At 37.0% G+C, this 24,930-nt stretch overlaps 1 pseudogene; it reads left to right on the forward strand.

Annotated features, from left to right (window-relative positions):
• Nucleotides 1-2,337: 2,337 nt before the first annotated feature.
• LOC145537653 (heat shock transcription factor, Y-linked-like) lies at nt 2,338-4,136 on the forward strand (annotated as a pseudogene).
• The last annotated feature ends 20,794 nt before the right edge of the window (nt 4,137-24,930 follow it).

Below are 24,930 nucleotides of genomic sequence, written 5' to 3' on the forward strand. Positions count from 1 at the left end.
TCACATTAACATAATGTGTTAAGCCTGTTCAAGATATCTAGTTTGTTTTATTTTTTTCCCTAATATGGATACCAGGCAAATGCAAAGTATGACAATACCAAGAATATATGATGTGGAGAGGGGGCAGGCAGCTGAACCACCATGGTATGAAGGGACAGAAGTCTGGTTCACCCATGCTTTCTGTTCTAATATTTGCAGCAAAAATTTAGTGATGAAATAAAATTTTACCTACTGATGTATTGAGAAGATATTCTGATGTATACAACATTGAATTTCATTGTTAGGCTGTCTAGAATAGCCTGATTATGACCTATGCACTGTGCATTTTGCATCTATTTTACCCAATAAAGGGAAATATATATTTTTTAAAAGTATAGTAGCTGTATCCAAAATGTAACAGTTGACCACTAGAAATATTGTTCAGATATGTTAATTTTTAAAATTTTTATCCAATGTAAGGATAGCAGCTGCTTTCATAGAACAATATCTTTAAACACTTTACAGTTGCAATTTTATGGGCTGAAGGTCTCATCAGATATTTGAAATCTAGCTCTTATTATAGAAAGAATAGCAGAAGATGAACAAGGTAATGGCATAGCCTTGAGCAAGAGGAACTAAATTGTTCAGCCTGAAACATATTAACAAATCTTGGATTGACCAAATAGTTCATTTACTGTCTTTGATGTGGCAAATGTTTTGCCAGCTTAATAAACAGGCTTTAAATTACCTTTGACAAAAAAAAAAGAGAAAAACTTGGAACAAGACACAAGTCCTGAAGCCATTTAAAGTTGTATTTACTGGCGATTTGTAACATATTTTACTGGAGGAGCATACTTTCTACTGTAATGTAAGTTTTTAAAAATACTAATGCAGGGGGTTATTTGATGCTATTGGGAATAAAAATGTCTGTACAGTATCTTCATTAGTCTGAGATTATAAGAAGCATGTTAAAGCAAGGGGTAATGTGGATGATCAAAACTCTGACTTTCATCCTGAAACTAGAGGACAGAGTGTATTTTCAGCCTGAACACGTTTAAGTGTGCCATTCATGTGAAAGCCTTCTAGCATCCAGATAGCTGCTGATACAAGTGTCCGAACTTGAAATGACTTCTCTTCTCCATCATAAATATCAGTTAGACCACAGGAGCATATTGTGATACATCAATTTGCTGCTGATTTAGTTGTTGTTGTTGTTGTTTTAATGGAACAGTAATTTCTTTAGATAATTTTTCTGTATTCTGTTAGAATTCAAAATAAATCAATTATAGAGGAACATATATCCCCTCCCTTTGGGAATACCCTCACATTTCCCTCCCCATCCCACAATCTAGTTTGAGCATTTGTCATGGGACTTCACATAGCAGCTGCACTAAATCAAATGGCTCCAGTGAAAATTTTCCAGCTATGTCTACTTCTATTTCTCTGTACCACAATATATCTCCATTACAGAACAGTCAGTTTGGACTGAGGGTGGAGCCTTCTGCCTTTCCAGGTTTGTATGGTAATATGTCAACCCATGACCATCCTTTTCCTAAACTACAACAGTCAGGCAATTTATTTTTTCCAGTGCCAAGGTCCCTGAAACATCTGCTGTTTCTCTTTCAAGATCCACTCATCAACCATATTCATTATTTGAAAACTGTCCTAAGACAACTGGTCTACCAAATAGGAGTCAGATTATGGAGGATATTGAAATGTAAAATTAATGTTGGGAGATGTTAATAAATTCCTACAATTCTCTTATTTGAAGCATAAAGTTACATATTCATCTTCATAGTGCCAATTTCTATTTTGAAATAATTAAGAGTAAAATGAGTCTTAATTTAAGTTCCTGTTTTACTCTGCATTAATATAAACACTTCTGTTCAAGGTCATACAATAAACACTACACTTGCTTTCACTGAAACCCACAGTCAGTTGATTGACTTTATTGCATAGAAGTGAGCAGACCCATGTTTGGGTTGGTAACAGTCCTGAATGTTAAGAATATGTATAGAAGGGTGATCAATCACTTTTATTTCAGGAACCAAGTAGATTTATTGATGTGACTTTTCTGCATAAAAATTCTTTAGGAATGACATTTTGGAGGTTTCATGTTTTGGGATCCTATTTATGTAAGCAGACTTTATATTAAGTTGATGTAGAAGTAAACACTGGTTGAACATTGCCCTTCAGTTGCTAGAAGACCAGTAACTTTATGATGTCAGAGCTACTCTTCAATTGCTAGGAGACCAATGACTTTGTGATGTCACAGCTTTTTGACTTTGAGAACCACGCTAATGGTCTAGAGAGTTTATCTCTGTACGCCAGCCAGGCAGCATTTGAAGTTGGACTGTGTAAAATCAGACAAATGAGGAAAGTATCTGAAGAAAGAGTTCTCTGAGATGGCACATATTCCTTCAGAAATTCAAGATGTGCCTCGTAAAGATGAATCAACTGGTTCCGAAACCTCCATTAGCTCTTCTTTGTGTGATTACACACTTACTGGGGACTCAGTTTTGAGATCTATGATTGAAGAATATGCTTTTCAGGCTTTGGCTGAGGAATTTGGGATAAAATGGCCACGCTACACATTTTCTGTCTCTGAAACAAATGAGTAGAATGATTTTCTTTCACTCACTTTTCCTCAAAAACTCTGGACTATAGTTGAAAGTGATCAATTTGAATCTATTTGGTGGGACGAAAGTGGCACTTCTATAGTGATCAATGAAGAACTCCTCAAGAAAGAAGTCTTGGAAAGAAAGATCCCTTTCAGAATATTTAAAACTGATAGTATGAAAAGTTTAGTTCGCCAGCTTAACCTTTATGGGTTTAGTAAAAAGCGACAAACTTTTCAAAGATCTGCTTCACTACCTGACTTTCTGGAAGAAGAAAACAATGTCTCAGTTTTGAGCAAGGTATTAAAATTTTCCACTTATTGGCAATATGTAAGATTAATTCATGTGACTTAGAAAGCATGTTCACATATGTAGCTAAAACTGAATTTAAAATTGAGATAGCAAATTGTTGAAAACATTTTATTTTTTGATGTTGAGAACAGCTGGAGGGTAAAATATTTGGTATTTAACAAACTCTCCTAGCAACTTGAAACTGGATACTTGTCCTAAAGCTACTTTAACTGGTATTTATTGTATATATACAACATATTTTTTAGCTGAGGAGCATACCTGTTTCTAACACGTAAGGTGTTAAAACTACTAATGGAGATGTTTTATTTGATGCTATTTAATTTGTATCATTAAAGGAATACATTTTTGTAGTTTAGCTTTGCTTGTCAGGTGTACCTTGGTTTACAAAAAATAACTAAATGATTGCATCCTTTGATTTTAGTTACAGGTCTACCAAAATCCAAATTTCAAAAGAGATTTTCCCCAACTTTTAGTAAGAATGAAAAGAAGAGTCGGGATTAACAATGTGTTTCCAAAATCTTCATTAGTTCCAGATTACAAGAAGCATGTTAAAGCAAGGGTCAACATAGATGATTGTAACTCTGGTTTTCATTGTGAAACTAGTGGAGAGAGTCCATTTTCAGCTTCTACAAGTTTAAGTGTGCCTTTCACAAAAAAGACACATACCAGCCAGATTGTCCCTAAAACAAGCTCCCTATCTCCACGTGACTTACCTTCTCCATCATCAATATCAGTTAGACCAACAGAAAAGAATGTGGTAGATCAACCTTCTGTTTTAAACCAGTTGAGCATTTTTAATTGGCACTCCCATAGCACCTACACTCAAGTAAATGACCACGTTGAGGACTTTGCTACTACCGCTACCTCTACTTCTCAGAACCACATCGTATCTCCATTTCGGAGCAGTTCTTTTGGACTGATGGTGGAACCTTCTACATTTCCAGATATGTATAACGATATGTCAGTCCATGACAGTCCTCTTCCTAACCAGCAACAGAGAGGCAACTCAAGGTCCCCAGTGCCAACGATCGCTTATACATCCACCTCCGCTCTTTCAAGTCAATTCATCAACGATATTCCTTATGTGAAAACCGTGCTAATTAAAACTGACCTATCAAATAAGTATCAGCTGATGGAACCTAATGAAGATTAAAATTTATGTTGGGAGATGTCAACAAATACCTACAATTCTTGTATTTGAACAATAAAGTTACACATTCATCTGCACAATTTTGTTTTCTATTTTGAAACAATGAAGAGTAAATTAAGGCTTTATTTCAATGTCTGGCTATTCTTCTGCACTCTTTTATAAACTCTTCAGTTCAAGAAAACATCCATTAGGCATCCTAGGTAAATGGCACCTAATCTATTGTTTGTAAACAGGAAAATGAGAGCAAATGGAAGAGAGTTAATGGATGTAAAGTGATTTGGGAAATCATCCCTGCTGAAATGAATGGGTGTCTAAATGAGGATGGTACGGGTGAAGGAAGAGATACAAATACAATTTAAAAAAGTACACATACACAGTACGTACCTTATCGCATTCACAGTTACACGATATTCTTTTAGGTACAGGTAGAGTCTTAAGATGAAGAAGGAAATGATGCCCCGCTCCAGTATTCTTGCCTGGAGAATTCCGTGGAATGAGGCTCCTGGTGGGCTGCTGTCCATAGGGTCACACAGAGTTGGACACAAGTGAAACGACTTAGCAGCAGTAGAGTCTTAAGACATTAGACAGGAGATTGTCTTCATTATAGAAATTCATTTCATACTTGAAAATATAGATATTGTAGCATGTCCAAAATTAGGATAACTGTTATACCATCACTGTGATACCAAAGATTACAGGACATGATCAGTTACTGGAACATGCTCAGCACAAGATAGGATTTTACAAGTGGTATTGTATAGGGTCATTTTAGCTCTGCTGTCCTTAAAGCATACTTTTATTTCCTGCCACGGTGATTCCACCCTGTATTTTCTAATGCATATGTAGATTTTGTTTATCTGTTCCCTCAGAGACTAAATAAATTCCTGTAGTGATTACAGCACCTCAGGATGGTTAAGTTCTTTGAAGACAAGATATTTGTTTTCCATAGTAGCTTCATTATCGTTTTGTTACACCTTTCTTCTGGAGCTACAATCACACACACACTGCTTTCAGACATGCTAAGCCCCTTCTTACAACTGTGCCTCAACCCTTTCTTGCGGATGGAAGGAACCTCTGTTCACCCTCCTACCAAGGTGAGCACAGGTATCAGGTCTTCAATGTGTTTTGCGTCTACCCTCTTTTCTTTATGTATCTTTCACATCAGCTAAAACGTAGACCATGCAAATGACATTTTGTAAGTACTTCCTGAATTATCAATAATGAAAAGTAATCACCAATCCAATGCTATATACACTACTCAACAACATCCTATAACCTGCACTATTATCATAATTGGCCTTTCCTACTTACTGAGAATATTTTCTCCGTTGAGAAATATATATATATATTTACATGAATGTGATATGTCAGAATTCAAATTATAAAATGATTGCTGCTCTTATGAAGTTTACAGTCTATAAGAACCCATACTAAGCATGTTGTTTCAGGCCGCAGTTCCCTAAAATTCAGTAGTAGTTATAGAGATACTTATGAAAAAAACAAACAAACAAAAAAAAAGGAATCATTCATGATAATCATCTAGAAAAGTAATGGAGTAAGGAGGGATCAAAATCAATGGCTGATCCTTCATATAGTTCACAACGAAATACAATGAGCAGAGTGTCTGCCTTTGGACTATGCAGACTGTCATGAACACTACCTAGGGATCTTGGCAATCTGCACTTTGTGGACATTCCTTTAGACAGTGACAGCTGTGGAATATTTGTGTAGATAAGGGAGGTGTCCACACAGCCCACTCTTTTTCTTTCACTGAAAGTTTTCATTGAATTTGGCTGAGAATATTGTTCTTTAGAGAGGTAAGCATTTTGCAGCCATTGTAAGAGTTATTGAAATCAGTGTCCTTAGTTATCATTTCAAGCCCAAAGTCCAATGGTCTGGTTTTCAGTTTCAGGCATTTTACTATGTAGTCAAATTGCATGCTTTGAGAAATAGCACGTTAAAAGCAATCATGTCTTCTATTTCATTGCCGTGTACTGATTATCCCTTCTCACTCCCTTTTATCTTTTTTCCTGTTCTGTTTTGAGTGGCAGGTCCTCCTCAAAAAGAACAGGATTAACTCCCTTAGTGCTCTGTGGTAAGTGGGAAAGGCATGCATAAGGGCAGTCACTATATCATGTGGCAAAACTACTGTTTTTGTTCCCTCCAGAAAACATGTTATTAAACTATACCTCAATTGCCCTACCATGGGAAGCCTGGTTACATGATACATTAGCTTGGAGATCAGTTCCCATATGGCTTTATCATATCAGTACCTTTAATTCTCAAAAGTTGACAGAGAAAATAGCTCAATACCTTAGGGAAATATTGTACAAGAGTTCAATTTTCTTTCCTTTACTTATTTATTTTATAATTGGTGCCTAAAATAGTAAAAGTGAGAACAAAAATTTAAGTGAGTTAAACACAGAAGATTGAGACAAGAAGTAGAAATTTGATGGGAGAAGGTCAGAGGATAAAATTGGATACTTAAAATTTAACAAGCAAATGTGTAACTGCAGGGCCGAAATAGGTAAATATGACTTCAGTATTGTTACCCTACAAATTATTTTCATTTTAGCAAATCACAGAATAGTCTTACATGCAAAATATTTTAAGATCCCATGGAATGCACAACAAAGTTATATCTTTTAAAACATTCTGATTTAAAAAGTCACTAGAGAGAAATCATTCAAGTACAAAATAATTTCCAAAACTAAGCCAAGAGATGTATCAGAGGAACTCTGGGAAGCTCATAGGTGTCCTTCAGCAAGTCCTTGGGTTTTCTTTTCTTTTTGTAATTGTGTTTAAGCATATCAGATCATGACTGTGCTTGTGTGTGTGTGCATCAGATTAAAAATGTGTTTGTGAATGTATGTCTGGGCTCTCTTTTGGACTTTTCTGTTAGAAATTGCTGCTGAAGAAATAATTCATTCAAAAATATAAACAGGCAGAAATTAAAATGCTCATTCAAAAGTCTTCTTTTTCTTTTCAAAGTGCAAGACAAATGGATGTGTCAAAGGTTGAAAGCATTTCAATAATAACCAAGCTACTCCATCCAAACATAATTAAAAACCCTGGTGCTCTCCCAATCAGCCCAGCAAAAGGTGCGTGGGACCTTAATGTTTATTATGTCTGGCCATAACAAAACACCCAGCCTCTAATATGGCAGTACCACAGAAGGCCATGTAGAGGCCTGGAGTTTCATCCGGGCCTTCCTTTAATAGGATATGACCTTCCTATAGGAAGCATCACACTCACCAGTAATAAACACACTTAGGCATCAAATGAAACTAAGAACGAAACCTGGAATTCTGTTCCCACATGGTGGAAGTCACCTTCCCCCTTCCCAAGTGGATGAGATAGACAGTTAAATTAAAAGGAAGTTATAACATGGCTCACATTCTTCTTACATAATACCTGAACTATCCAAGCCCCACCTCGCTGCTAACAAGCAGGTCGTCTGGCCTCAAATCTGTGTGACCATCATCATATCAGAATTTTATGAATATTTGAGATGCATTGATAGTGCGTATCTGTAAAGCCAAAATTCTTGAGATCTGATTCAAATAAGAAAACTGTACTCCCTATCTTCAGTTTTATGGGGATTTCATATGCATTCACACACTTTCACAATGCTCAACCTTCATCTGAAGACAAAAACTGTGACATTGAGAGAAGAGGAATGGTCTATTCACAGAGAAGGCCAGTGGTAAAGTCAAAATGGATTCAGTTTCCTACCTACATACATGCTCAGTAATGTAACCCCTTGTAAGCATTCCTAAAGGTGACTAAGATACACAAGTCAAAGATGCTTCTCCCAGGATTACAGAGTTTGATTGAGAGGCTGTAAGTTTGTTTACCTCTCACCCCATCCTTCAGATCACATACCATGACTGTTAACACATCAGAAGATGGGCAGTTCTAGCACATGTTTAGAGACAATGACTGCTTCTGCCTAAGACCAAGGTTGTAGATCCAAGTGGCATATAGGGTAAGGTTTCCATCTCAGGATACCACATGACACCTCACAAGTTCTCCTTCTCTGGAAAGCTCTCAAAAGACATTGTGAGAAGCATGTTTTGAGGGAATGAAACCAACAAGAGTTGTGTTCTTTCTAATTATCCTCAGTCTCACTTATCATCACATGTACAATGACAAAGTCCCCCAAGCACTGCCAATACCAATTTTTTGATGTTGTTCACCACTCAGTCTTGTCTGACTCTTTGCGACTCCATGTACAGCAAAAGCCCTGGGTTCCCCTGCCTTTCAAATCTCCAGAGCTTTCTCAAATGCATTATTTTTGAGTCGGTGATTCTTTGCAGCCATCTCACCCTCTGTCGTTCCCTTCTCATCCTTCCCTCAATCTTTCCCAGCGTAGTTAAGGTGCTTAACAAAGAAATTATTTCAAGGAGCCCAGATTCTTTCATCTTCCCATAGGTAGAAAATATCTCAATCCATTCAATTGATGTGTCCTGATTTTATTTTGTTAACCATAATATTTGGACAACCTCCACACCTGATCGTTGTACCAAAACTTCTGTAAAACCTGGCTCCTCCCATCCTTCTTCAGAGCAGCATTTTCACATTACTTGAGAAGTTGCTCCACATGATTAAAACCTTCTTAGGATGAAAGCCCTGATGAAGAACCATAATTAGTCACTTTTAGGCTATGCATTTTCTCAGTCATTAGCACACATTCTAGAATTAAAAAAAAAAAAAGAAAAAAGGATTCTTGTGCAGCATCTCAGCTTTAGCCTATGTTTACTAATTCCTGCCTACCAATGTTCTGAAACTCAAAGGCTTGCTCCTACTTATTAAAACCTGAGGGAATTTATGTTTTCATTAATTTGTGGCATCAATTTAGGAAAACATATAACCATACATGTTTATATTATTTTAAAAACATCTTCTTTACTTTTAGAAACAATGACAAGGGTGAAGTGAACGGACACCTAAGTGTAGAGCCTGAATTTATTCTGGGTAACTTAGCTCTGTATTTTAAGTTCTTTTGTTGTTGTTGTTGTTGTTTTTTCTTTGTCTATACATACTAAAGCAGTCCCGGTTACACATTTTCCATGACACACACTGTGATGCTGTTCTTGTCACTTGCACAATTTGGCTGAGGACTGATTTTCTAGCTTCACTTGAAACAAAACGATTGAAATTTGGAGTATAAGAAATATACAATGTTGTGTTTGTTTCTGCTGCATAGTAAAATAAATCAGTTATTAGTGAATATAGCTGAGCCTCGCTTTTGAACAGTCCTCCCATATCCCTCAGGGGTCTGCTCTCCTAGTGCACCACACACTCCACTAAAGCATTTCATAGCACTGAGCAGGAACTCCTCATTAGCTGTCTACTACATATTTGGTATTTTACATCTGTCAGTGCAATTTGTTCAATTCATTCCATTCTCTCCATCCCACTCTGTGTCCACAAGTCTGTTTTGTATGACTGCATCTCTTTCTACCTTCCAAACAGATTCTTCAGTACCTATTTTAGAGATTCCATTTATATACATTAATATTCAATATTTGCCCTTCTGTTTCTGAATTATTTCACTGCATCATAGGCTCTAGATTCATTTGTAACTCTACAAATAATCCAATTTTGTTTCTTTTTATGGGTGAGTAATTTTTCATCCTATATATGTAACATAGCTTCTTTATCCATTTTTCTTTCCATGGGCACTAAGGTTGCTTCCCTTTATTGGTTATTATAAATGGTGTTATAATGGTTACTGGGGTACATATAATTTTTTAAATTACCATTTCCTTTGAGTATATAGCAAATAGTGGGATTGTTGGCTTATATGGTAGTTTTATTCTTGGTTATCTAAAGAACTCCCATAATGTTAGGCAACGTGGCAGCATTCAATTACATTCCTAACAATAGTGCAGGAGGGCAGGAGAATTCCGTATTCTCTACACCATTTCCTTCATATATTATTATACAATTATACACACACACACACACACACACACATATATATATATATACATATATTTACTTCTTTATTTGGTTGTGACAAATGTCATTTGCTGCATGTGGAATCTAGTTCCATGACCAGGAATCAAATCTGGGACCCCTGCATTGTGATCATGGTGCCTTAGCCACTGGACTAGCAGGGAAGCCCCCTGTTGTAGATTTGTTTTCATCGACGGCCATTTAGAATGGTATGAGGTGATGCTCCATTGTAGTTTTGATTAGTGTGCCTTTGTTAAGTTGAGGTAGTTTTTGCTATGGTCAGTTTCAGGAGTTTCTATCACAAACACTTGTTAAATTATGTCAAAGGTTTTTCAACATCTGTTGAGATGATCATATAGTTTTAATCCTTCAATATATATTGATATGCAGCTACTGAAGAATGTTTGCATATCGTGGATAAACCCCACTTAATAATGGTGTTCGATCCTTTTAAGGGATTGATGAATTTTCTTGGTCGCATTTTGTTAACTACGTTTGACTCTGTTCATCTATGTGATATTGGTCTCTAAGTTTCCTTTTCTGTGTTATCTTGCTGTCGGTATCAGGGTGATGGTGACCTTGTAGGATGAGTTTGTGGGTTTTCCTTCTACTCTAGAATTGTGGAAGAGTTTCAGAAGCTTAAGTGTTAGCGGTTCTCTCAATGGTTCATAAAATTTCCCTGGAAAGCCATATGGCTTTAATTGTGTTTACTGGAAAATTTTTCCATCACAGTTTCAACATTAGTGTTTCTAATAGCTGTGTTCATATTTTCTGTTTCTTCTTATTTGAATTTCTGAGCGTTTGTCCATGGATTTCAGATTCTAAATTTTATTGACTTATAATTGTTTGTAGTCTCTTCTGATCGTTTGTTATTTCTGTAGTATCAGTTATATTGTCTCCTTTTGTATCACAAATTCTACTGATTTAAGTGTTTTTCTTTTTTTCTTTTTCTTGATAAGTCTGGCTCATGATATATCTTTTTTTTTTCTTTTCCTCTCCAGGAGACTCTTTTTAATGATATTGACGTTGGCTATTTTTTCATCATTATGTTTTCTTTAATTTCTGCTCTGATTTTTTACCATGTTCTCCCTTCTATTCACTTTTAGGAGTTTTGTCTGCTTTTTCTTCTTTCTGTCAATGATTTAGATTTACTGAGGATGAGTTTGGGGGTTGTGCCACAAACCTAGGTTAGGTTGATTACTTGAGATGTGTAGAATTTATCAACTTCACTCTTTTACTGCTTTAGTGTGCATCATAAATTTTACATAATCATGTTTTAAGTATTATTTGTTTCTAAACTTATTCTTTTATTTTCTCTGAATTCATCAGTGATCACTTGGCCACATAGAGGTGTAGAGGCGTATTTGTTAGCGGACATGTAATTGTGTATTTTAGAATGACCACCCCTTCCCCCTGGCCAAAGTCTGGTGTAAATCATAGCATTGTGGTTCAAAAGAAAAAAAAAAAAATCCTTGATACAATTTCCATTATCTTAAATTTACCAAGGCTTGATTTGAGATTCAGTTTGCGATTTATCCTGGAGAGATTTTGTTTTCACTTTAGAAAAATTTATATTCTGCTGTGTTTTTGTGAAATGTCCTGTAAGTACCAAATAACTTTGTCAGGTCTGTTGTATCATTGAACACTTGTATTTCTTGTTAAACTTCAATGTGTAAATAGGAGGATGTTTTCTTTCCAATGTTGTGTTGGCTTCAGCAGTACAACAATGTGTATTAGCCTATAGTATACCAATGTCAGTTTTTTGGTTGTTAATTACTTGTTGTTGCTTATTCATTTTGCCAGGCCCTTCAAAAATATTTCTTGTCTTTTCCCTTCTATTTCTGGAATGTCTGATCATCTTTACTATCATTACTCCCAAGTCTTTTTCAGGGAGTCTTCTCATTTCTTCTTTAATTATGCTTTGAGTTTTTCCCATGTCCCTTTGCCCACAACATATTTCTCTGTCTTCACATTTACCTATTCACTGTGTTTACAGTCATTTCTTCCCAGACTTCTGGGTTATCGTTATTGGTCCTAGTCTCCACTCCAAGTCGATAAGGTTGGTCAAGTGGCTCGTGTGGGCTTTGGAGTTGAAGAGATGGCAATTATGTTCGTGAGTCTACAGCTGAGTCTTTCCTGTCTAATGGTGGGACCATATCTGTTTGTGTCATTCGCAGGTATCTATTGGGTTAGTCTGACATTAGGCAGTCTATGTGCTGATGATTTGGTTTGTGTTTCTGTCATGCTTGCTGTCAGGCATGAGGCATCAGCTCTGGGTTGTTCAGGCAGTGGGGTGGAGTGCATTTTAGATTAAAAAGGGAATCTTCATGGAAACTGTCCTAGTTAATATTCACTGTAGACAGGAAGTATCTGGTGTCCCATGATCCTGGTCTCAGTGCTGGGACCCTGCACGATCAGGGTCAACTTATGTTCAGAGAACCACAATACCATAATAAGTGTTTGAGGAGATTAAAAAAGTAGCATAGATAAATGGCAAGGAAACAAAACCAAACAAAACCAACAGTAGCACGCACAATAGACACAACAGCAGAGATGGCAGATTCATAGAGAAAATTGATCAAATAAATCTCAAGAAAAAAACAACACCAGAGCAGAGCGACAACTGACAAATAAAGAAAGCAAATATGACAAGATCAGATACAGCCCCCACACAATAGCAGAAAATCACAGTTAATATAGAAATATGCATCTATTTAAAAATGAAGATAGGCAACATCAGCAAAAGGCACAGAAAATAGGAAACCAAAGTAAAAATAGAAGTATATATACATAAATAAATGGTCAAAATAATCTTAAAATACCAAATCAATATGCAGTAATAAAGAAGCCTACAACTGAGAAAAATAGTGCACCGACAACACAAGAATTCAAAGCATCAGAAGAATAATACATATTCCCTTGTGTCTCATCTGATTAGCATCCTAGTCCACAACATGAGTCACAGGACAATTGCACCTCTTTTGAAAGCTCTCCAGAGGTGGAGAGAGTTGGACTCTGGATCTCTCTAGGGAGAGCTCAGACTCAAAACTGCTATAACACATGTGCATTCTTACAGCTGCCTGAGGCTGGGCATTTTCTTTCATTTGAACTCTTACTGTCTTTTGATGTATTTCATAGACACAATGTCTGTGTCATCAATCATGTATATTTAATCTGCAGCATGCTCAACTGGTTGGAAGATATGCTAGCCACTGCCTTAATGGCTCTGTTCCTTGGTCTCAGATGTAATTTTTATCCTTCCTTTACATGTGGTCACCAAAGGAGTCTGCCCTGAGACACTTGTGGAGCACTGGGGTCTCGCTTGGTGAGCACAGGGGGTGGTACAGCTGCTTGGACTGCTGGAACCTGGCAGTGCCAATTATCAATAGGAGCCAGCAGCCATGGGCAGAAAATATTTGTCTTTAATGGGATCAGCTTCCAGACCCCATGCACACAGGTTGAGCTATATTGCAATTTGGGGCATGTAGGGTCACATCACACATTGTCTGTGTGACTCTCGCTCTATACAGTTTATATTTCATCAGTTGTTTTACCATGCTTCCTTTCAGTCCAAAGTAATTTACCCTTTAGTGAAGAGGCTTGCCTTCTTCTGGAAATCTCTTTCCTGCTTCTCCATCTCCCACCACAAGACAGAGGTTTTGTCTTGCTTCATCTCATCCTCCTTCTCCCATCTTAATTCCTTTCCATCCAGGTATGTCTGATATCCACATGGGCCACTCTGGTGACCATGGTATTCTGTTAGTATTGATCTGATGGTCTGGGAGAACTATTTTCAGGCAGTATAAACGTATAATTTGTAATCCATTCATTGAGAAAGATGCATTTCACGTTCTCCTACATTTCTGCCTTTTTGGAACTTATCAGTTTTCCTGGCAAGCTCTGTTATTCTTTTTTTTTTTTTCTCTTGATAACAAAACATGAAATATTAGTTGACATGAATTAATCTATGTGATGGGAAGCCCCATTCATGCACACATAATTGGTACAACTTTGACTTCTTACATGCAATCAAGCACATTTTGTTGTTGTTGTTTTTCTACCGTCCTCTCCCTGAAATGTCTGTTAATGAGGGATTGTCATCAACATGGAGGAATGCAGAACTTTTCCACATAAAATATAATAGCATAATTTGGTTTGAAAAGTCAGCACTTGAATATAGCTAGCAATATTTTTAACGTTCCTGACATTTTCCCGGAGTACACATGCCGGATTTCGGATCTCAAAGTTTGAGTCCATTCAGTCGGTGTTGAAGGCCAGAGACTGCCATGGGCATAATTTAATTCTTGTAGAAGTAATATGGGAAGTTCACAGGAAACTACCAGTTGTTGTTTGACTACTTGATAAAGAGAGAAAGCAACAACAGCAACAACAATGACCAAAAAAACAAAAAACAAACAAACAAACAAAAAAACGGGCAAGTGTAGTTAGTGATTTGATCATAATTATTACCTGATTTTTGGATCGTAGAAAAAGCATGGGAATATCATAAAATCATTTTTATCTGCTTAATTGTCCTTATTAATGACGTGTACACTGTGAAGCATACACACAACCACAACAACAAATTGTGGAAAATTATTAAAGAGGTAAGAATACCAGACTACCTCCTGGGAAATGTGTATGCTAATCAAGGCACAACAGTTAGAATTGGACATGGGACAATTAACTGCTTCAAAATCGGGAAAGGAATATGTCAAAACTATATGATGTTACTCTGCTTATTTAACTTCTGTGCAGAGAACATCATGAAAAATAAAATCCTAGACGGATCTCAAGCTTGAAATAAAATTTATGTGGGAGTTAGGAATAACCTTAATTAACGTGATGACACCACCCGAATGACAGAAGAATAGGAACAAGAAGCCTCTCGATGAAAGTGAAAGAGGAGTGTGGAAAACCTGGATTGATACTCAATATTCAAAAAACTAAGAAAGCGGAATTTGGTCCATCATTTCCAGGCGCATCAATGAAGAGAAAATGAAATCAGTGAAATATTTTGTTTTCTTGACCTACAACACCACTTCGGGCATGGACGGCAGCCATGAAACTAAAAGACCCTGTCCGTTGGATGAAAAGCTTTGACTAATCTATTCCACATATTAAAATGTGAAGACATTCCTGGCAAAGATCTGAATATACAAACTTGTTTACCAACAGTCGTGTATGGAGCTGAGAGACGGGCCACAAGAACCGAGCTTCAACGCATCAATGCTTTGTAACTGTGAGGCTGGAGAAGAATCTTGAGAGTCTTGTGAAGAGCAGAGAGATCAAAGAAATCAACCATGAAGGGAATTAACCCTGACTATTCACAGAAAGACCGATGCTGATTCTGAAGGGCCAATATTTGGTCATCTGAGGCCAACAGCCAAATCACTGGAAAGAAGCTGACACTGGGAAAGATGGAGGGCTGGAGGAGAAGGGAAACACAGAGGATGGGATGGTTGCAAGGCATCACCGAATCGATGGATATGAATTTGAGCAAACTCTGCCTCATCTCAATGAAAGAGAGCCCAGTATAATGCAGTAAATGATCTTAGAGTGTCAGACACAACAGAACATCAAAAATTAAGTGTAGGCACGGCTTGTGGGATGGTTCATTAAGCATATTAATCTCTCATAGTACATAGTGTGATAAGTGAGATTGAGGACAGTGAGAAAGCACAGAGTTCTTGTCAGTTTCCTTCCTATCCTCCCTCAAAATGTACTTTTTACAAAGACTTTGGAGAGCTTTCCAGGGATGGAAAATTTCTGCAAAGTCATGCGGAATGCTGAGATGGAACCCTTACCCCACATACCACTTGAATGTACAACCTTGGTCTTCTTGCAGCAGCAGACATTGCCTCTAAGTACTTCCTAGACCTCCCCATTTTTGGAGGTGTTAGCATGCCTGGTATATGACCTGAGGAAGAAGATGAGAAGTAAAACATAATTAAAATATCTCAATCAAGCTCTGTAATCCTGGGAGCAGCATCTTTGACCTGTGCATGCTAGTATCCCTTAGAAATACTTATATGGGTTGACTTTGCTGAGCATATAGGGAGGTAGGCCACCTGCTTCATTTTTACTTTCCCTATTGCCTTCTCTGTGAAGAAGCCATTCCTCTCCCCTTAACGTTGCAGTTTTTGTCTACACATGAAGGGTGAGGATTGTGAAAGTAAGGGAATGTATATGGAAGCCCCATGAAATTGAAGACTGAGAGTACACAGTTTTCCAGTTCGAGTCAACTCTCAAGTCTTGTCCTTTTAAATACACACAGTATCAATGCATATCAAAATAAATTATATTCATAAAATTCTTATTGGCTGGTTGCCACAGACAGCTGAAGCCAGAAGTCCTGTATACTCAGCAGCTTAGCAGTGGGGCGCGGATTGGAATTTGAAGATATTAGGTGAGAAGAATATGGATGTTATACCTTCTGTCTATTTTAACTCTCTTTCTGATACTCTTGGGCATGGGGAAGGTATGTTCCACCTTGTAGGGACAGAATTCCAAATTTCATTCTTTGTTTCATTTGACTCCCAAGAGTATTTTTCATTAATAATGAGTGTGCAGCCTACCTGCTCTCCATCATTTTTAACAGTATCTTCCTGGCTAGGAAGGGAGGGAATATCCCATTACATGGTGATCTGATTGAAAATCCACATGTCTAATTAGCCTTCTCTGTCACTGCCATAATAGAGGTAGGCTGTTTTGTTATTGTGAGATAGTAGACATCTTAGGTCCCTCTCAACTTATTCTTGGCTAACTGTGAGAGTTCCAGAGTTTCTAGCTGTTTTACTGAAGTAGCTTGATCATTAACTAATTGTTCTCAATCTTTTCAATTCACCCCTGTGAACAGAGAAAGTAGTCTTTTCTAAGGTCATTTTCATTTGTATTTCATTTCCCTATTTGTATTTCTGGGTTAATCATTTTTTTTCAGGGAAAAAATCTGTAAAGTGGAAGTCAAAAAGAACACCCAGACATACACAAACACATTTTATTCCTATGCACACACACAGAAGCCCTGCCACACTCTTATATGCCCAAATCACAAATAACAGAAAAAAAAAAAAAAGAAAATTGAGAATTCTTACTCAGGGACTCTTACTAATTCCATTTTTTTTTTCCTCTCTCTCTCACTTTTTTTTTCCCTTGACCAAATGTGGGAAATGATTTTTCTAGTTAAATGGTTTCACGCTAGTGACATCCTAAACAAGAACACTTTAAAAGATGCATCTTTGTTCTACATCTCAGGGTATCTTGAATATTTTGTATATAAGACTATTCTGTGATTGGTAACATAAAATGATATTGTCGGGAAACAGTATTGAAGTCACACTGACCTTTGTGTCCTGCATTTACCTATTTGCTTGTTATACTTTAAGCATCCAATTCCATCCTCTGATCCTACCCGTCATGTTATCTGTCTTTTTCTCAAAATTTCTGCAGTTTTGTTCCAGAAATTTTCTTTTGCACTTTTACTATTTTAGACACCAGACTTAAAAAAATGGAATCATGCACACTGTCTAACTAATGTACTGACCTATATTTTCTTAATGTTATCAGGATTGTAAACACTGATACAATAAAGACATATAAGAATAGATCAAAGTTTTAATGTGTCATGAAATGTGAGGACATAACCAGGTTTCCCTAGGTAGGATGATTGAGACACAATTTGATAGTATTCAGGAGTGGATAGAAACAGAGGTTTGTCAACTTGAGATATCTTGATGCCCATAGCCATGGCTTTTATTGGATATCCCAAAGATCTATGGAGATTAATCCTGTTATCTTTGGGAAGGATCTTTCAGTCAAGGTAGACTATGAAAAGAAGCTGAAAGGGAGTCAGAAGGAATAGTCTTCACAAGGCAAAGAAATAGAAGGTGCAATCACATTTATGTTGATTGTGCTCAAAGCACGCACATTTGCCTACATATCAAGATGCCTGAAATCTAAACTGAGGCCATTTAACTTAGTGCTTGAAATTATAATTGAAGACACCAATTTCAGTGACTCAGATGTGCTGCAAAATGCTTAATTTTCTAATGCATAGTACTCTGACCTGCATTTTAAAGACAATTTTCAATGCAAGAAAAAAAAATGTGCTGCTGTGAATGTGTCCTTATCTACACAAAGATTTCCAAGGCCTCACTGTCAATTAGCTGGAAGAATGAGAATGATGACCTTAACTTGGTGTTGCCGTATATGAAGTAGCACACAAACACACGGACATGACTCCATGTTTCCACCACTGTCTAAAGGAATGGCTACAAGTTGAGATTGCCCACAGTTCTAAATAGAGCTCATAAGAGTCTGTATAGAACAGACCAGCAAGCAGATATTCTGCTCAGAATATTTCATTGCAGAGTATATTAAGGAGCAGCCATTGACTTTGGGCCATGTTTTCTCCATGACTTTGATAGATGATTAAACTGAATGCTTATTCTTTGTTTTATATTTATGTATAATTACTATTGAATTTTAGGCAAGTGCAGGCTGAAACAAAACTCTTAAAATGGGTTCTAATAGACTGCAAATTTGCTGAGAGCATACAATCATTTTATAATTTGAAGTACCTCATTTGTCTTTCACATAAATATAATACATATTTGATAAAGGAAAACATTCTCAGTCAATTATAACGGTCAATTATAGCAATAGTGGAGGATATGGGATTTTGTTGAGTAATGAATATAGCTTTTGATTGGTTATTACATCTCTTTATTGCTAACTCAGGAAGTACTTAAAACACGTCATTTGGAAGGAGCCATATGTTTGCTGATGTGCAAGATACATAAGTGAAAGTGTGTAAACACATAGAAGGCCTGATATCTGTATTACTTTGGTAGGAAGGCTAACACATTCGCCTTCCAACTGCAAGAAAAGGTTAAAGCAAAGTTGTGAGAAGAGACTTAGCATGCCTGAAAATAGTTTGCCTTTCATAGCTACAGAAGGACAACGAAAGAGGAACTTAGTGAAGCTACTAAGGCAAGCAGATATCAGGTCGTCCAAGAACATCTGAACCAAACTGAGGTGTTGCATTCCACAGAAGGATGTAAGTCTGTCTTTACAGGAACAGGAAAGTAATATCAAATTATGCATTTGGAAATAGAGGGTGAAATCCTGTTGGTAGGCAATAAACACACGCATTAAAGACAGAAGAGTAAAAGTGACACTTTATAATACCATTTGTAAAATACCTATTTTATGCCATGTTACAATTTTTCACTCTGTCATCTTCTCTCTGATATTATTATCCTGATCATGATAACTGAGCAGGCTACACCACATATATTTTCAAGTGTGAAACATAGTTTCTAATGGAGACAACCTCAAGTCTAACCTCTCTTTATTTTAAGTGACAGAATAGGATGCACCTGAGACAGCTATAGGGTATATATTGTGCATTTGCCTTGCCTCAGTTAGATTTGTATCTGTTATTTCTCCCATATCATCCTAATTTTGATATCCATTCAGATCAGCCTGGACGGTTTCAAAAGTCACTTTATCCATTACTTCTTTTCCCTTTACTTTAATTTCCTTTAAAAAAAAGTGATTGTTTAATTTACATGGGATACATATCAAAAGTTTTCTTTTTTTTTTTCTTTTTTTTTTTTTATAAATTTATTTATTTTAGTTGGGGGCTAATTACTTTACAATATTGTAATAGTTTTTGCCATACATTGACAAGAATCAGCCATGGGTTTACATGTGTTCCCCTTCCCGAACCCCCCCCCCACCTCCCTCCCCCTCTCATCCTTCTGGATCATCCCATTGCCCCGGCCCTGAGCCCTTGTCACATGCATCGAACATGGAATGGTGCTCTGTTTCACATATGACAATACACATGTCTCAATGCCATTCTCCCAGAACGTCCCACCCTCACCTTCTCCCTCAGAGTCCATAAAATTGTTCCATGCATCTGTGTCTCTTATTCTGTCTCGCATATAGGGTTATCGTTACCATCTTTCAGATTCCATATATATGCATTAGTATACTGTATTGTTGTTTTTCTTTCTGGCTTACTTCACTCTGTATAATGGGCTCCAGTTTCATCCATCTCAGTAGAACCGGTTCAAATGTATTTTTTTTAATGGCTGAGTAATATTCCATTGTGTATATGTACCACAGCTTCCTTATCCATTCATCTGCTGATGGACATCTAGGTTGCTTCCATGTCCTGGCTATTGTAACTGAAGTGTTTATATTAAAACACTGTCCAATAGTCAGACATTGAAGGAAATTCTAATTCTACTCTTATTAAAAAAAAACAAACTATGAATATGAACATATACCTTATTGTTCAATTAAGAGATGTAGGGATTTGTTAACGTGTACCAACATTAATTTCACTCTTCATTATCCTGCATGTTTGACACCTATTTGTTAGATCAGTTGTAATTAGGATAATTTTCATATAAGGAAGATGGTTGATGAGTTAACCTTGAAAGAGAGGCAGCAGATGTATCAGCCGTCATTGGCACTAGGAACCATGAATTGCCTGCATGTTCCAGCTTAGAGAAAGTATCATATAGGGCTCACATATCTCTGTACCTAACTGGAAAGTTAGACATCTCAACCATTAGTCCAAAATAACTGCTCTGCCGTGGCGATAAGATGTGGTACTGTGAAGTAGAGGTAGTCATAGTAGCAAAATTCTCAATATGATCTTTTGTTGGATGTAGCTGTTATGTGAGTGTTGATGGAAAAATGTTCAAGTGATTGTAAACCATAGGTTGATCTATCACAGTTTGCGCTGGTGTTCTAATTGACATTAATGATGGAGAAGAAAAATCCCTTTGATTTGGGGCACTTGTATTACCAGTTATCTGGCTAGTAGAAGGTTTTAGTATGAAAGGCACACTTAAACTTGTTGAACCTGAAAATACACTCCTCTAGTTTCAGAAAGAAAAGCATATTTATGATAATCCACATTGCCCCTTGCTTTAACATGCTTCTTCTTGTAATCATGAATTAATGAAGATACTGGAGAGACATTTTTAATTCCAGTTTATTCTTTTTCTTCTTACAAAAAGCTGGGCATGGACTCGTTTAAAATTCAGATTATGATAGAAGTGCATCTAAAACTCAAGAAGAAAATTTAATGACTTTTTAAAGCACGGTAAAACAAAAAAGCATAGCTCAACTACAAAACTGATTCATTTAAGCATACAAAGGTAATAGCATCTAAACACCTCCATTAGCAGTTTTAAATACATACATATTAGAAGTTACTGCATTCCACAAGTAAAATCATGTTGTATATCTACAGTAAGTTCCACTTTCAGTGGCTTCAAGATTTGTGTCTTGTTGAAACTTGCTAGGAAATTTTTGAGATCTCAAATGTTTTGATATCCATCTGTTCTCAACTTAAAAAAAGAATAAAGAAAAGAAAAAAAAAGAAAACAAATGTCAATAACATGTTTTCTCAGTTTTAAAGTCAGTTTTAAGTACCCATGTGAACACACTCACTGGGTCACATGGATTAATCTCATACATTCCTGAACTAAGTGAAAAAAATATGAATACCATATTCAAAACAGAGATTTTTTTTTTTCTGCCAGAAAGTCAGCTACTGAAGGAGATCTTTGAAAAATTTGTCATATTTTACTAAACCCATAAAATTTAAGCTGTTGTACTAAATTTTTCATATTATCGGTTTTAGATATCTTGTGAGGGGCCCTTCCTGGTGGCTCAGACAGTAAAACCTCTGCCTACAACGCAGGAGACCTGGTTTTAATCCCTGGGTCGGGAAGATTCCCTAGAGAAGGAAAACGCAACACACTCGAATACTCTTGCCTGGAAAATTGCATGGAAGGAGAATTCTGGTAGGCTACAGTCCATGGGGTTGCAAAGAGTCAAGAGCTCTTTCTTGGCGTCTTTTCATTGATCGTGAAGAGCTCTTTCTTTTTCTTTTTTTTTTTTTTTTGACCTTTGTCAGCAAAGTAATGTCTCTGCTTTTTATTTTTATTTATTTTTATTTATTTTTTATAAATTTATTTATTTTAGTTGGGGGCTAATAACTTTACAATATTGTAATACTTTTTGCCATACATTGACATGAATCAGCCATGGGTTTACATGTGTTCCCCTTCCTGGACCCCCCACCCACCTCCCTCCCCATCCCATCCCTCTGGGTCATCCCATTGCCCCGGCCCTGAGCCCTTGTCTCATGCATCGAACATGGAATGGTGTTCTGTTTCACATACGATAATATACATGTATCAATGCTATTCTCCCAGAACGTCCCACCCTCTCCTTCTCCCTCAGAGTCCATAAAATTGTTCCATGCATCTGTGTCTCTTATTCTGTCTCGCATATAGGGTTATCGTTACCATCTTTCAAATTCCATATATATGCATTAGTATACTGTATTGTTGTTTTTCTTTCTGGCTTACTTCACTCTGTATAATGGGTTCCAGTTTCATCCATATTAGAGAAATGCAAATCAAAACCACAATGAGGTATCATTTCACACCAGTCAGAATGGCTGCTATCCAAAAGTCTACAAGCAATAAATGCTGGAGAGGGTGTGGAGAAAAGGGAACCCTCTTACACTGTTGGTGGGAATGCAAACTAGTACAGCCACTATGGAGAACAGTGTGGAGATTCCTTAAAAAACTGGGAATAGAACTGCCATATGACCCAGCAATCCCACTGCTGGGCATATACACCAAGGAAACCAGAATTGAAAGAGACGCGTGTACCCCAATGTTCATCACAGCACTGTTTACAATAGCCAGGACATGGAAGCAACCTAGATGTCCATCAGCAGATGAATGGATAAGGAAGCTGTGGTACATATACACAATGGAATATTACTCAGCCATTATAAAAATACATTTGAAGAGCTCTTTCTTCATGTCTTTTCAATGATCGATATACAAAGGTCACTCCCACCCCAACAAATAGATTTAAGCTGATCACTTTCAACTATATTCCAACGTTTTTGAGGAAATGTGAGTGAAAGAAAGTCATCTGATTCACCTGGATCAGAGATAGAAAATGTATAACATGGTTCTTTTATCACAAATTCTTCAGACAAAACCTGAAAAGGATCTTCTTCAATCAGAGACCTCAAGACCAAGTTCCCAGTAATTGTGTGACATCATGAAGGAGATCTAATGCAGGTTTCTGAACCAACTGATCCATCTTTAGGAAACACATCTTTAATTACTGAAAAACACTATGTGCCATTTCAAATCATTCTGCAGATACTTTTCTAATTTGTCTGATTTTACACAGTGCAAATTCAAATGATGCATGACCACACTACAAAGCTAATCTCTCTAGATCATCACAGATCATCACTGTTTCTCAATCTGAGCAACAGTGACATCACACAATCACTGGTTTCCTAACAATTAAAGGGTAACACTCAGCCAGTGTTTACTTCACTACAAAGTAAATTATATCAACCTAAAATATAGGCTGCTTAGTTAAATAGAAACCACAAATATGAAACTTGCAAAATTTCATTCCTCAAGAAATTTTACACAAACAAGCTACATCAATAAGTCTACTTGGTTCTTGAAATAAAAGTATTGTATCCCTCTTTGGTACACACACACTTAGAAGTCAATACTTTTACCAAAAAAACTTGGGTGTGCTCTCTTGTGTGCAGTAAAGCGAAACAACCGACTGTGAGCTGTGGTGAAAGCAAGTGTAGTATAGTGTTTATTGTAGGCCCAAGCAAGGAGTATTCTTTGGCATTGCCTTTCCTTGGGATTGGAATGAAAACTGACCTTTTGCAATCTTGTGGGCACCTCTGAGTTTTCCAAATTTGCTGATATATTGAGCGCAGAAGTTTCACAGCATCATCTTTTAGGATTTAAAAATGAAATTGCATAATTACCACTAGCCTTGTACATAGTGCTTCTTCCTAAGGCCCACTTGGCTTCACATTCCAGGATGCATGTCTCTAGGTGAGTGATCACACCATGGTGACTATCTGGGTTATGGAGATTTTTTTGTACAATTCTGTGTATTCTTGTCACCACTAATTAATGTATTTTGCTTCTGTAAGGTACATACCATTTTTGGTCCTTTTTCAAGCCCATTTTTGCATGAAATGTTCCCTTGGTATCTCTGATTTTCTTGAAGAAATCTCGAGCCTTTCCCATTCTATTGTTTTCCTCTATTTCTTTGCACTGATCACTGAGGAAGGCTTTCTTAACTCTCCTTGCTATTCTTTCGAATTGTGCATTCAAATAGGTATATATTTTCTGTTCTCCTTTGCTTTTCACTTCTCTTCTTTTCACAGCACTTTGTAAGGTCTCGTCAGGCAGCCATTTTCCTTTTTTGTATTTTTTTTTTCTTATTGGGATGGTCTCGATCCATGTCTCCTGTACAATGTCATGAACCTTCATCCATAGTTCATCAGGCACTCTGTGTATCATATATAGTCCCTTCAGTTTGTGTCTTACTTCCACTGCATAATCATAAGGGATTTGATTTATGTCATACGTGAATGGTCTAGTGGTGTCCCCCACTTTCTTCAATTTAAGTCTGAATTTGGCAATAAGGAGCTCATGATCTGAGCCACAGAGAGCTTCTGGTCTTTCTGTGCTGGCTCTATGAAGTTTCTACATCTTTGGCTGCAAAGAGTATAATGGAGTTCATGATCTGAGCCGCAGTCAGCTCCTGGTCCATGGATTAGATTAGCAATTGGATCAGATTGCCAGTTGCCGAACTCTAAGCTTTAACCTTTTCTGCCTCAGAGAACAGTGTATGCGATAGATACTATTTAAGCTGTTAGAGCTGAATTATGGAATGAATGTGGGCCTGCAAAGCTCTGTCTTCTATTTTTTCCTTTCCCTGCAAGCTTCATAATCAAGACATCTCCCTGGAACTTCTAAACTCTTTCATATAGAGATATTTTCAATAGCAACCACTTGGTTATTT

Source organism: Giraffa tippelskirchi, chromosome Y (assembly GCF_054371585.1).
Source record: "Giraffa tippelskirchi isolate mGirTip1 chromosome Y, T2T-mGirTip1v1.2.pri, whole genome shotgun sequence".
Lineage (NCBI taxonomy): Eukaryota > Metazoa > Chordata > Mammalia > Artiodactyla > Giraffidae > Giraffa > Giraffa tippelskirchi.